We start from the raw sequence: 13,412 nt of genomic DNA, 5'->3' as shown, positions 1-13,412 counted from the left end.
GAATCCGGCTTGAACCTCTGGAAGTTCTCTGTCAATGTATGATTGTAGCCATTTCTGTATTACCTTTAGCAAAACTTTACTCGCATGGGATGTCAAAGAGATTGTCCAATGATTTCCTCATTCTGTAACCATCAGTTATGCCTTTATTATCATGTTTTTCCTTAAAGACTTCATATTTTAAATGTTTTGGTGCTACAAGCAAACTTCATGTAGTAATAAAAATTCGTTTTTGGGTTTTGATTAGTCAAAGACTGCCTATCAGAGCTTCTGCTCAGAATATGAAAACAAATGTTGAAATGAGTTTATTTTTCCAGTTTAAAACCAAACTCAGTGTTTTAGGTGGTAGGTTTTCATAGTCTTGTTTCTAGGTGCCATACAATCAGTTCTGATTTATAGTGACCTTGTGCACAATAGATGGAAACACTGCCCGGTCCTGCAACATCCTCATAATTACTGTTATATTTGAACCCATTGCTGCAGGCACTGTGTTAATCCGTATTGTTGGTTGTTGTTATGTGCCGTGGAGTAGGTTCCGACTCATAGTGTCCCTGTACAGGGTTTCAGAGGCTGTAAATCTTTGCAGGAGCAGAAAAACCTCATCTTTGTCCCGCAGAACAGCTGGTAGTTTTGAACTGCTGACCCTGAGGATAGCAGCCCAATTCTTAACCACTACGCTACCAGAGCTCCTTAGTAGTCTTCCTTTTTTTCACTGATTCTTTACTTTACCAAGTGTGGTGTCTTTTTTAGGGAACTGATCCCTCCCGATAACATGCCCAAAGTATGTAAGCAAAGTCTTACTATCCTGTCTTCTAAGGCACATTCTGGCTGTACTTCTTCCAAGATAGATTTGTTTGTTCTTCTGAGAGTCCATGGTATTTTCAATATTCTTCTCCAACACTATAACTCAATTGCAGCAATTCTTCTATGATCTCCCTTATTCATTGTCCACCTGTCACATGAAAAATACCATGACAAGGGTCAGGCACACCTTAGTACCTAAAGTGATATCTTTACTCTTTAACACTTTAAAGAAGTCTTTTGCTGCAGATGTGCTCAATACAATAGGTTGTTTGATTTCTTGACTGCTGTTGCCATGGGCATTAATTGTGAATTCAAGTAAAATGAAATCCTTGACAATTTCAGTCTTTAATCTGTTTATCATGGTGTTGTCTATTGGCCCAGTTGCGAGGGTTTGTATTTTCTTTACAATGAATTGTAATTCATACCGAAAGCTGTGGTCTTTGATTTTCGTGAGGGTTTGTATTTTCTTTACAATGAATTGTAATTCATACCGAAAGCTGTGGTCTTTGATTTTCGTCAGCAAGTGCTTCAATTCTTTTTCACTTTCAGCAAGCAAGGTTGTGCCATCTGCATAGCACAGGTTGTTGGTGAGTCTTCCTCCAGTCCTGATGTTGTGTTCTTCTTTGTATAGTCCAAGTTCTAGGTTATTTTCTCAGCATCATCTTATCATATAAATATACAGATTCCACTGGATTTTTTTTTAAGTTGTGAAAACTGCATTTGAAGACTTTGAGGAGCAGGAAGTCTTTAAACTCAAGATTGAGAACAAAATTATTGATACCTGAATGGATATTGAGAATTTTGTAAACACCAGGATGGCGATACTATTTTCCTAAGTGCAATAATATTGATTATCTTTTTGGGTCAAATTTGATCATAAATTCAAGCTGCCCAAGATACAATTCTCTACTTTAGATGCTTACTTGCAAATGAATGGTACCTTTAATTCTGGAACCTTATCACTCACCAGGAAAACACAGCCACATTGAGTTTAAATGAAATCATCAAAGATCTTATACAATTAGGCGCTAATAGTGAAGGAGACTAGAGCTCCGGACACCTAGGGATGTCTCACAACTTTAACAATTAAACCATACTTCGTCCCAGATGCAATTTTTAAGACCTTCAGTTTAAAATAAACAGGCTTTCCTATTGCAAGATTTCAGCTTTTGTTTTATTTCCAGTTAGCCTGGAACCAGGAGTCCAGATGTGCCTGAGAGGAAAGACGGTTAGAACAACTGTTGTTCAAAACCTTGGAGACAAGTTTGGTTAAGCAGGAACTGGAGTTTAACTAAATTATTGTTATTGTCGTGTGCCATTGAGTCATTTCTGACTCATAGGGACCTTATATAAGAGAGTAGAACTACCCCACAGGGTTTCCTATGCTATAATCTAAAGAAGACTGAAGAATTGATGCCTTTGAAATATGATGTTGGTGAAGAATACTGGATATACCACGAACCACCCAAAAAATGAACAAATTTGTCTTGGAAGAAATCCAGCCAGAATGCTCCTTAGAAGGGAAGATGGAGAGACTGCGTTGTCTCACATACTTTGGACATGTTGTCAGGAGGGATGAATCCCATCAGGCTTGGTAAAGTAGTGGGTCAAAGGTAAAAGACCCTTAACAAGATGAAGTGTCACAGTGGTTACAGCAATGGGCTCAAACATAGCAACAATTGTGAGGATGGCTTGGGACCAGGCAATGTTCCGTTCTGCTGTGAGTCAGAATTGGCTCAGCGGCACCTAAATATAACAACAATAATCTTTACAGGGATCCCTGGTGGCAAATGGTTAAAATCTCCTCAAGAGAAAAGAGCTGCTCAGGGCAGCACTATTACAGATCTGAAGAGTCTTTCAACAAAGCTTTACTGAGGAGGTTGCAAGTAGTCACCTGCCTCCTTGGCTCTCTCTGACCACATAACCACACACACACTCACACACACACAGCCTAAGGGTATTAAGGAAAGAGTCCTTTTAAAGCAGCATTGTACTTAAACTTTCAACGTTTGATGAAAGCTACTTTCTCTCTGCTTGGTGAGCATCTACTTTGATTTATAGTGAAATGTTTAACTAGTTTCTCATTGTACTGAATTGTTATCATTTTCATGATTATTGTTAAAAGAAGACAATGTTTTCAGCTTTATCAAACATGCTTGTCCTGACCCTGACCAAATGCAGTGGTGTCAGAAACAGCATCAATTTGTGGTTCTGGTACTGCAAGGTTCATGTTGCACACATGATCTGATGCAATTTTTGCAGGAACCTACAAGGTAGCCACAATTTGTTTTCTCATTTTACTGATAAGAAAATGGAGGCTGAGAGAGCTTAAGTGATTGTAACAAGGTTACAAAATCAATACATGCAGAGTTTGGAATCAAACTTGGGAGTGTGGTGGCTCCATACGACAAGCACTTGGACTGCGTGGTTTCAGCGCACCAGCTGCTCTGCAGGAGAATGATGCGGTTTTCTGCTCCTGTGAAGATTTAAAGCCTCAGAGACCTGATACGGGGTCACTAAGAGTAGGAACCGACTTGATGATACTGAACAACAACAACAAGGTTCAAACTCAGATTCATGAACATCAGAGCCCAAGCTCTGGACCACTTCCTTTTCCACAGTGCTGACATGGACAGGCGTCTGGACACTACAAGTCTTACTTGGTATCCAGGCTTCTGAATGGAGACTTGGAGGAATGGGCCATCATAGGGCTTGTTGAGAGAAGCCCAAACTCAGTAGGATGAAGACCAGCCCTTCTCTGTGACCTCTGCTTACCTTTCTTTCATTTCATGATTCTGACCATCCTTACCTTGCTTAATATTTAAGAAAGGCCATCAAAAGTTCATCTCAGGCATTCCTTTTGCTCTTAATGAAGGTGGTAGTGGTTGTGCGCCATGGAGTCGGTTTTGACTCATAGTGACCCTGTATAGGGTTTCCAAGTTTCTAAATCTTCACAGAAACAGAAAGTCTCATCTTTCTCCCATGGAATGGCTGGTAGTTTCGAACTGCTGACCTTGAGGTTCGCAGCCCAACTCGTAACCATTATGCTACCAGAGCTCCTTTTGGCTCTTAGTAGGCAAGTCAATAACACAGAAAGATCAAATTACTGGGAATTGCAAATGTATTGAGTGCCTTGTATATTGCTCTGCTTGCTGTTATGTGCCATAGAGTAGATTTCGACTCATAGCAACCCTGTACAGGGCTTCTGAGGGTGGTTGGTGAGCCTGAACCATCGACCTTATAGTTCAATTCAGTTTTGTAGTCCAGCGCATTAACCCACAGTACCACACCCACATTTAAGAATGATCTGGCCTCAGATGTGAATAGTGCCAAGGTTGAGAACCCCTTCTCCAGTGCACAGGAGCAGGCTGTGTGGTGTAGGGAGAAAGAACAGGCTTGTAGGTCCAGCCAAGGAGAGTGCATCCTCCTGAGCCATACAGCAGAGCAGTATGAGTATCCCATTTCACGACTATGGAAACTAGGGTTCAGAGAAGTTAAAGGATTTGCTCAAGATGACAGAGCTAGCAATCATTAGAGCTGGAATTCCAACTAAGACCTCCTGCTTTATGACCAGATGTTCCCTTAATACCATTATCAGAATGGTACTTCCCTGGATTCTTGCCTCTCCCATCAAATGTAGACTTTTTGTCAACTTAAATATTGTTGGGAGTCCCTGTGTGGTGCAAACAGTTAAGTGTTGAGCTACTCGCCAAGAGGTCGGTGGTTCGAATTCACCTAGGGCTGTGTAGGAAGACAGGTCTGGTGATCTGCTCCCAAAAGGGCACAAACCGGAAAACTCTGTGGAGCCGTTCTACTCTGTGAGTAAGATGCTACCGGACAACAGCTATCAATAGCAAAGCACTGTTTACCTGGATCAGTGGCTCTCAAACTATAACATACACCAGAGTCACATGTGTTGTTCTTGTTGTTAAGTGCCGTTGAGTCAGTTCCAACTCCTAGCGACCCTGTACAGGGTTTCTGAGAAGTGATTGGTGAGTTTGAACCGTCAACCTTGTGCTTCAAACCAACCTTGCCGCCGAGTGCTTATCCTACAGTGCCATACATAGCAGCTGCTCTCAAATCAGCCATGACTAGTGAAACCCCGGGCACAATGGCATGGAAACTGCCTAATCCAGGGCCAGCCCCAGGATCAGTTTGGAACAGAACCATTGTGATCCAAAGAGATGTTTTCATTGGCTGATTTTCAGAGGTAGATTGCCAGGACTTTCTTCCTAATCTGCCTTGGTCTGGAACCTCCACAGGACGCTGTTCGACATCAAAGAAACATGCATGCCTCCACTAACAGAAAGGGGGTGCTTCGCTCAGAAATCGAATCTGGGGCTCTCATGTGGAAGGTGAGAATTCTACTATAGGACTTGTCAGATTTACATGAGGGTTAATTAAAGCACACTTTGCTGGGCCCCACCCACAGACTTGCTGATTCTGTAGGGTGGAGCCTAGAGTGGGCCCAGTCATTTGCATTTCTAATAAGCTGCCAGGTGATGTTGTTACTAATGCCTGTTTGGGGTATGGGTGGGGGAAAGAAGTGCATTCTGGGAACCATTGAATTAAAGTTTTTCTTTTTTCTTCCCTCTGAAGTCCTCTCTTGGCCTCTCCCCAATTGCCTGGGGACAGGGGAATGCTGAATTTGCAGCTTGACTCCCACAGACAGGCGAGGCTGACAGGCCAGTGAAATATGAGTGGACCATGTAAGGCTACAGCTTTCTGCTGGCTCACAAGCCACCTTGCATGTCTTCCTTGTCCATGTGTTCTCTACAGTCTCCCGGGAGGGAATGAAAATCATTTGCTGGTGACATGGCTGGGTGAGGTGGTTCTAGGTCTGGTCTAATCTGGGTCAGAAAGCACGGATGGATCTGTCATCTGAAACACTGAAATGTCTTCCCAGCATCTCCAGGCAGCCTGTGGCAGCCCTCTGTGCTTGGAGTCAAGATGGTGGTGGTGCAGATGGAGACCTGTCCCTTGGACCCTGTCCCTGTGTTTGGCATCTTCACAGGGTGGCTGTTTCAGGCAGCAGTAGGTGGTCTGCTTAAGGGGCTGGGAAAGGAGGCTTTCCACAGCCTTGCAGTCTTCTTCCGATTTATTACCTCTGAATGCTTGGAACATCTGATGTGCCAGAGGTTCAGGAATTCATGATGAATCGAGACATATGCTGCGCTCAGACTAGGAGGGGAGATAGAAACTAGTTATTATTAAGCTGGATTAGGTGCCAGGCATTGTACCTAATGCGTTATAAACATCATCTCATTGAATCTCCTCAACAGTCTTGAAAGTTAATTTTTTTAAAAAGTCCTATGAAGGCAGTGAGCTTTCCAGAAGCGTAGGACTGTAAGTGGAGGAGTCAGGATTTGAGCCTCAAGGTTAGCTTGATTCCATCAGTTGTTATCTTACCACCGAGGGTGGGGTGGGGTTCACAGGCTTGAAGTTCAGAGGAGACCAGATGCCTTATGCTTTGTGATTTACTGAATTCTTCAGGATGACTTTGACTTGAGCTAACCTTTGTCGAGTGCTGTTGGCTAAGTCTGCTGTCTTTTGCTTGGTGCAGAGGAATTTAGAATGAGGGGAAATAATTAAATATACTGTGAAGGGTTTGCTTTCTGTCTTTAGGTAAGTGGCATGCCTGAAGAGCTTTGTAGGAGGCATAGTAAATTCCAAAACTACTGAGGGAATTTTAGGAGAAAGATAAGGCAGGAAGAATATTAGGAAGTTGAAACTTGATTAGGGTAGAGTAGCAATGTTCTTTGAAATAGCACTCACTATCTCTCTCTTGTCTTAAAAGTTGAGGTAAAATTCACACAATATGTAATTAACCACTTTTAAATGACCAGTTCAATGTCATTTGTATACTCATCACCTATATCTACTTTCAAAATGTCCCGAAAGACAGAAAACCCTGTCTAGGCACACCTCATTTTATTGTGTGTGGCTTTATTGCATGTTGCAGATACTGAGTTCTTTACAGACTGAAGATTTGTGGAAACCCTGTGTTGGGCAAGTCTATTGGCACCACCTTTTCCAACGGCACATGCTCACTTGATGACTTTGTGTCACAGTTTGCTAACTCTCACAATATCTCAAAAATTTTCATCATGCTCTTGCATATATGATATATATATATATAATATAAATTATAGCTTTTATATGCCCTGAAAAAAAATGTGGGTGTCTTGCTTTATTGTGATATTCCCGGTGGTCTGGAACCAAACACTTAAGATCTTCGAGGTGCACCTTCACTTATTAAATAATTCCATTCCTAGTTCCCCCCGCACCCATAGTTCCTGATAACTACGAATCTGCTTTCTGTCTCTTGTGGATTTACCTACTCTGGATATTTCAGATGAAAGGAATCACACAGTATGTGACCTTCCATGACCAGCTGCTTTCATTTGCATAATGTTTTCACGGTTCATCCACGTTGTAGCATCTATCAGTACTTCATTCCTTCTCAACATCTCTTATCTTCAACCCAAACCCAACCCACTGATGTAAGTCAATCCCAACTCATAGCAACTCTATAACTGGTGGTGGTTATGTGTCACGGAGTTGGTACCGACTCATAGTGACCATGTATACCGTTTCCAAGGAGCAGCTGATGAGCTTGACCGGCCAACCTTGCAGTTCAAACTGACTTTGCAGTCCATCGCATTAACCCGCAGCACCACACTAGGAGTTCTGGGTAAGATAAATAAACTTGCACCCTAACTTTCTTGACTTGTAAAAATAAAATCAAAATAGATCTTTGTAATTTCATCCTAGCTCAGAAAAGATGAAAGAACCAGGAGTCCAAGGGATTTGCCAACCCACTCTCTCTGAGGGCCCAAAGCCTGGGTCTTGATTGCCAAGTAGGAAGGGCACTTGAGTTTTCAAGACTTTTTTTCTTTTTGACATTCACTCATCTTGAGCAAATTGTGACAACTATGGGATGGGAAGAATCAAGTACATAAACTATTGTTTTGGGTAATTGACCTGGAGTTTCGTAATGCCATAATGTGGCTACCATAGACTTGATTTCCTTTCATAGAAATGACACCTAATCACAGCATCAGTAATAATACCTTTCATTACTTAGTGCCCTTTATAGTCCTATACAGTGTTTTCAGTTATATTATCTCACATAATCCTCTGAACAGCTCTATGAAGGAGATTTTTTTTTTTTAACTTTTTATTGTGAATTGGGTGAAGGTTTACAGAACAGAAAATAACATTGTATTCAGCAATTCATACACACTTTGTTTCATTTCATTGATTGTAATCCTTCAATGTAACGTCACGTATCCCACTTCCTCCTTGTTTCTTGTTTCCATTTCTCCTTTTTTCCTAACCCTTCTGAACTTGGTCCTTGGGTAAGTGCTGCCTTTTCATCTCAAATGGTTGATTATTCTCAGGTGTGTGTATGTCACAACTTATAGACCTGTCTACTGCTTGACTGAGAATTAAGCCATGGGGGTGAGTTCAGTCCCAAACCTGAAGGGGGACTAAGAGCGATAGTCTCAGGATTCTATCTGTCTCTATCTCACCAGTAAGCCGGGCTTTTTCATGATTTTGTGTTTTGTTCTACATTTTGTTCCCACTCTTTCCAGGAACTTCTAATGGGATCCATTTCAGATCCTGTGGTAGAGGAAGGGGGGAACATCTAGTTGTGGTCTCAGGGTCCTAGAGACTGATAGTCACATGGTCAACTAGATCCCTGGACTAATGGCTTCCATGTGTCACAGATTTTCATCACTCTTCTTTCCTCCAGACAGGGAGAGACCAATAGTTGGCTCTTAGATGGTGGTTCACACACTTTTAAGATCCCAGTTTCTACTCACCCAAGCAGGATGTAGAACCTTGTTTTTGTGGAATGTTATGCCAGTTGACCATGGTGTCCCCTGAGACTACGGTCCTGAGTCCCCAGACCCAGCTGCTCATTCCCTCAAGGTGTTTCCTTACATCTAGGAAGTTTCCATAATTTTGCTCAGGTATGAAGGAGATAGTTGAATCTTTATAAACAAAAGCACCAAGCCTTGGACAGATCATAGAACCAGTAAGAGTCCAAGTCCCAATTAAAAACCAGATCTTTAAGTCATATCTGCTTGTCTATTTTGTTCTATCTGCCTTTTTTGTTCTGTAAATTTGACTGTTTTTCAACTTAGTGATTTAAAAACACTTTCTTTAAAAACATTTTTTTAAGAAATAAACATTTTCATTCTTGTAGAAAGCATAGAAAAATTAGTGAGTAGAAAAATTAGTGAAAGAAAAATAAAGAGCTCTACTGCTTTAACATTCCACTGTATTTTTTTTTTTCTATGCATAGACTTTCACATTGACCATCACCTCTTCATTTTGATTGAGTTCTCATTGCATGCACATCTTTCAGATTTCTCTTCCCAATGTACCTAGCATAGTATCTGGAGCTTTAAAATTGCCCTGAAGATGTTTACTAGACAGATAAAGGGATAAAAAAAATGAATGCATGTGTCTAGTAGCTTGTGTAGGATACAAAAGACTTAGAAGAAAATGCCTGGCCCTTGAGTTGTTTGCCATCGAAATATGACAAGATCAAACATTTAATCATGCAGCAAATGTTTGGAACAACTAACTAAAATGTAAGAAACTACTGAAAGTCAAGAATGTGGTTTGAAGGCCATTTGCAAATTTTGAGGATGGGATTAAGCAGCACAAAATTGGGACTAATGAGGGCAAAGTTCTTTAGTTAGAACTTGAGGGAACTATACTGGGGACTGCCACAGAGAGGTTATGTGACTATCTCTGACATTTTTCAATGTGTTACTAGTGCCTGAACACTGAAAGTCACTTATATTCCAACAATTTCCCTTTGGCAGTTGGATCCCTTGATTGATAGCATAGTACAGTGGACCAAGGAAGCCTATTGTTTTAATCCATCTATGGTAAATACCTATGTGGTCTGTGTTTCAGAGGAGTGCTGCTTTTTAATCACTTGAGGAAATACAAAAGGAAATGGAAACGCTGCATTACTATTTAAGCTCTGGGAAAAAGAAATGTTGCCAGTTCAATCATTTACAGATTAAATATCTGAGTGTTAAGGAAGAGGTCAGCTTTGTTGCTTTTAGGAGAGTGATTTATGGGTCTATTTAGCTTTTAAAGACCTTGTGTGACATTTGGGAACATGCTTTTCCATTGATAAGTAATACTGTAGTGTGATAGATGAAGGAACAATAGCACAAGTGTGGCCAAATTGCTATTCTTAATGTTTGTTTAACAGATAAAGAAATCAGGTGACATTTTTCCATCAGTGCTGTGCAATCCTGTAAAACTAACAACTCCAAGATTTAGCATATAAAATGAGACATTTCCAGGGAAACCTTCAATTGGCAAGTTGAGAAGGCCATCTAACATCAATGAATTCATCAAATGCCTCTTTCTAAGATCATAGGAGGACTCCAGGTGTGGCACTGTAGAATGAGCACTTAACTAGGGACCACAAAGTCAATGGTTTCAACCCACCAGCTGATCCTTGGAAGCCCTGTACAGAGTTGCAATGAGTCAGAACCGACTCAATGGCACTTAACAGCAAACAGCAAACAAAAATTCACGGCTAGGTATATTCCCAAAGGAAATTCCTACGCATGAGCCCCAGGAGCTATGCATAAGAATGTTCAAAGTAGTGTTGTACTAAATAACAAAGAACTGGAAAGAACCAAAATGCCCATCATTGGGGAGTTGGGTGGATAACTTACACTTCTCACTAATTGTCCTAGTTAGACTCCAAAGGCCAGGTCATTACGTGAAAATTGGTTTTATGGGAAAATGAAGGGTGATCACATCAGATCACACATCATTACACAACTGCCAAATTTCATTACCACATAACTGCAAAGCCAGTGACATTCATGATGGCACAGCCAAGTTAACATATAACCCTAACCCTTACAGCCAGCATTATTCTCGCCCCTCACCTTGGTGTTCAATACTGCCAAACACACATTGTTAATGCACAAAATAGTCAGTAGATTTTTTACTATTGGCGTAATTACAAACTATGGGCTAATGAGATAGGCAATGAATAACGAGTATGTGTGTATTCACGTAGTGGTATCTCAGGCAGGAGTGCAATGGAATCACCTCCAGCTGCCTACAACAACAGCAGTCGTTAGAACAGACCAGAGGAATACTGAGTGGGTCAAAATCAGGAAAGGTGTGAATCAGGGTTGTATTCTTTCCCTATACTTAGTCAATCTGTATGCTGAGAAAATACTCCAAGAAGCTGGATTATGTAAAGACAGTCTTCCCATCATGTATCTATAGTTACCTCTACCTATTTATCACAGCATAACACAATATTTTGAATTTCTATTGCTTATGTTGGGAATGTCTATTGCTCTAGCAGGATAATGTGCTAGACTGCAAGGTCAGTTTGAGCTGCAAGGTCAGTGGTTCAAACCCACCAGTTACTCCTCAGAAACCCTATATAGGGTCCTATGAGTTGGAATTGATTTGATGATACTTAACAACAACAATGCTTATTGCATAGATTTTTGGTTTAAAATTTTTGGGATCATGTATCCCATCAATACAACATTTTGTGGTACACATTCCTGGTGTGGTGCTGTAGGATCAGCACTGGACTGTGAACCACAAGGTCAGTGGTTCAAATCCACCAGCAGTCCCTCAGAAACCCTATATATGGTTGTTATGAGTCAGAAGCCATTCAAATGGCACTTAACAACAACTCCTTATGAATCACAGTGAATTTACCGATGTTATATAATCTAGTACTGCAAATATATCTTTATACACACACACATATATACTTTGTTGTTGTTGTTGTTGTTGTGTGCCATGGAGTCGGTTCTGACTCATAGTGACCCTGTACAGGGTTTCCGAGGCTGTAAATCTGTACAGGAGCAGAAAGCCTCATCTTTCTCCCATAGAAGAGCTAGTAGTTTCAAACTGCTACCCTTGCAGTTCACAGCACGATTTGTAGCCACTATGCTACCAGAGCTCCTTATGTACTTTAAGATACCTGAATATGATAAGAAGTTTGAGGATTTTCTTCCCATATTCAAATAAATTCTGTTGTGCATTCCATTTTGGGGACATCTGTAAGTTAGTAAACCAAAATATATGACTGCTTTGCTTCTGACTTCCTATTTCCTTATTTGATATTACAGTATTCCTGAGAAGAAAGCAGGTAGGCAGTATTATAAGTATGCTGCTTAATGTCCACAAATACACTCGGTGAAACAGGACCTAACATGATGTGGATGATGTGCTTAACACCATCTGAAACCTTGCTGGAGCTGCTTGTGGAAGCACAAGGAATGGGCAATGGCAGAAGAGGGGGCTTGAGTGGGGGCAGAGGCTGAAACAGAGCAGGAGGAAGTGAGTGGGTAAAAAGTGCAGTGCATCCAGCCCACCACTGTTCTGCCCACCTGAGACCTGAGCAGCAGGAGCAGCCCAGGTCTTTTACCTCCAAAACTACCCACCTGAGAAAGTCCAAGAGACCTTGCCCAGAACTTAGTATCCCACCTCACCTGCTTGTATCCCACCCATGATCCAGTGCTGTGAGAGTCTGAGTTTGGGGTCTTTAAAATCATTGTTGTTGTTGTTCTTAAGTGCCATTGAATTGGTTCTTACTCCGTGATCCTGGAGTCCTGGTGTGGTGCTGTGGGTTAATGAACTGGACTGCAAAGTCCGTGTGAACCACAAGGTCCGCAGTTCAAGCTCACTAGTTGCTCCCTGGAAACCCTATACAGGGTCGATATGGGCCTGAACCGACTCAATGGCACTTAACAACAACAACATGGGGTTTCTGAGTCCTGGTGTGGCGCTGTAGGCTAAACACTCAGCTACAAGGTTGAATTGAACCACAAGGTTGATGGTTCAAACTCACCAGCCGCTCCTCAGAAACCCCATGTTGTTGTTGTCAAGTGCCGTTGAGTCACTTCCAACTCACAGTGACCCTGTATAAGGTTTCTAAGGAGCAGCTGGTGTGTTTGAACCAAAGACTTTGCAGTTCAAACCAACCTTATGGTCCAGTGCTTATCCTACAGTACCATAGTAAGACTTCTTTTAAAATCATTGTTATTGTTGTTAAGTGCCATCGAGTCAATTCCAACTCATAGCAACCCTGTCTAGAATTTTCCAGGAGCAGCTGGTGGGTTTAAACTGCTGACCTTGTGGTTCACAGTCCAGTGCTTATTAGAGGAAATAATAAGCAAAAGGAGAGCTGTGTTCCCTTTTAAAACAAAGACAAAACAAAACCTATGGGACCAAAGTTGAATATACCCAAATGAACATTCACCAATGGGGGAACTGAAACCCAGAGAATTCTAGGTTCTCCCACATCACCAAGAGAGTTAAAAAGTTTGGGGTAGGAGCAGATTGGTCCCTCTCAAGGCCTCCTGGTGTGGCACTGCAGGATAAAGCACTGGACCACGGAACAGCTGGTAGTTTTGAACAGCTGACCGTGAAATTAGCAGCCCAATTAGTAACCACTACACTATCAGAGCTCTGGTAGTATAGTGGTTACGAATTGGGCTGCGAATCACAAGGTCAGCAGTTCGAAACTACCAGCAGTTCCAAGGGAGAAAGATGAGGCTTTCTGCTCCCGTAAAGATTTACAGCCT

This window comes from Chrysochloris asiatica, unplaced genomic scaffold (assembly GCF_000296735.1).
Source record: "Chrysochloris asiatica unplaced genomic scaffold, ChrAsi1.0 scaffold00006, whole genome shotgun sequence".
Classification (NCBI taxonomy): domain Eukaryota; kingdom Metazoa; phylum Chordata; class Mammalia; order Afrosoricida; family Chrysochloridae; genus Chrysochloris; species Chrysochloris asiatica.
The sequence above is the reverse complement of the archived record's forward strand: the minus strand, read 5'-3'. Positions refer to the sequence as shown.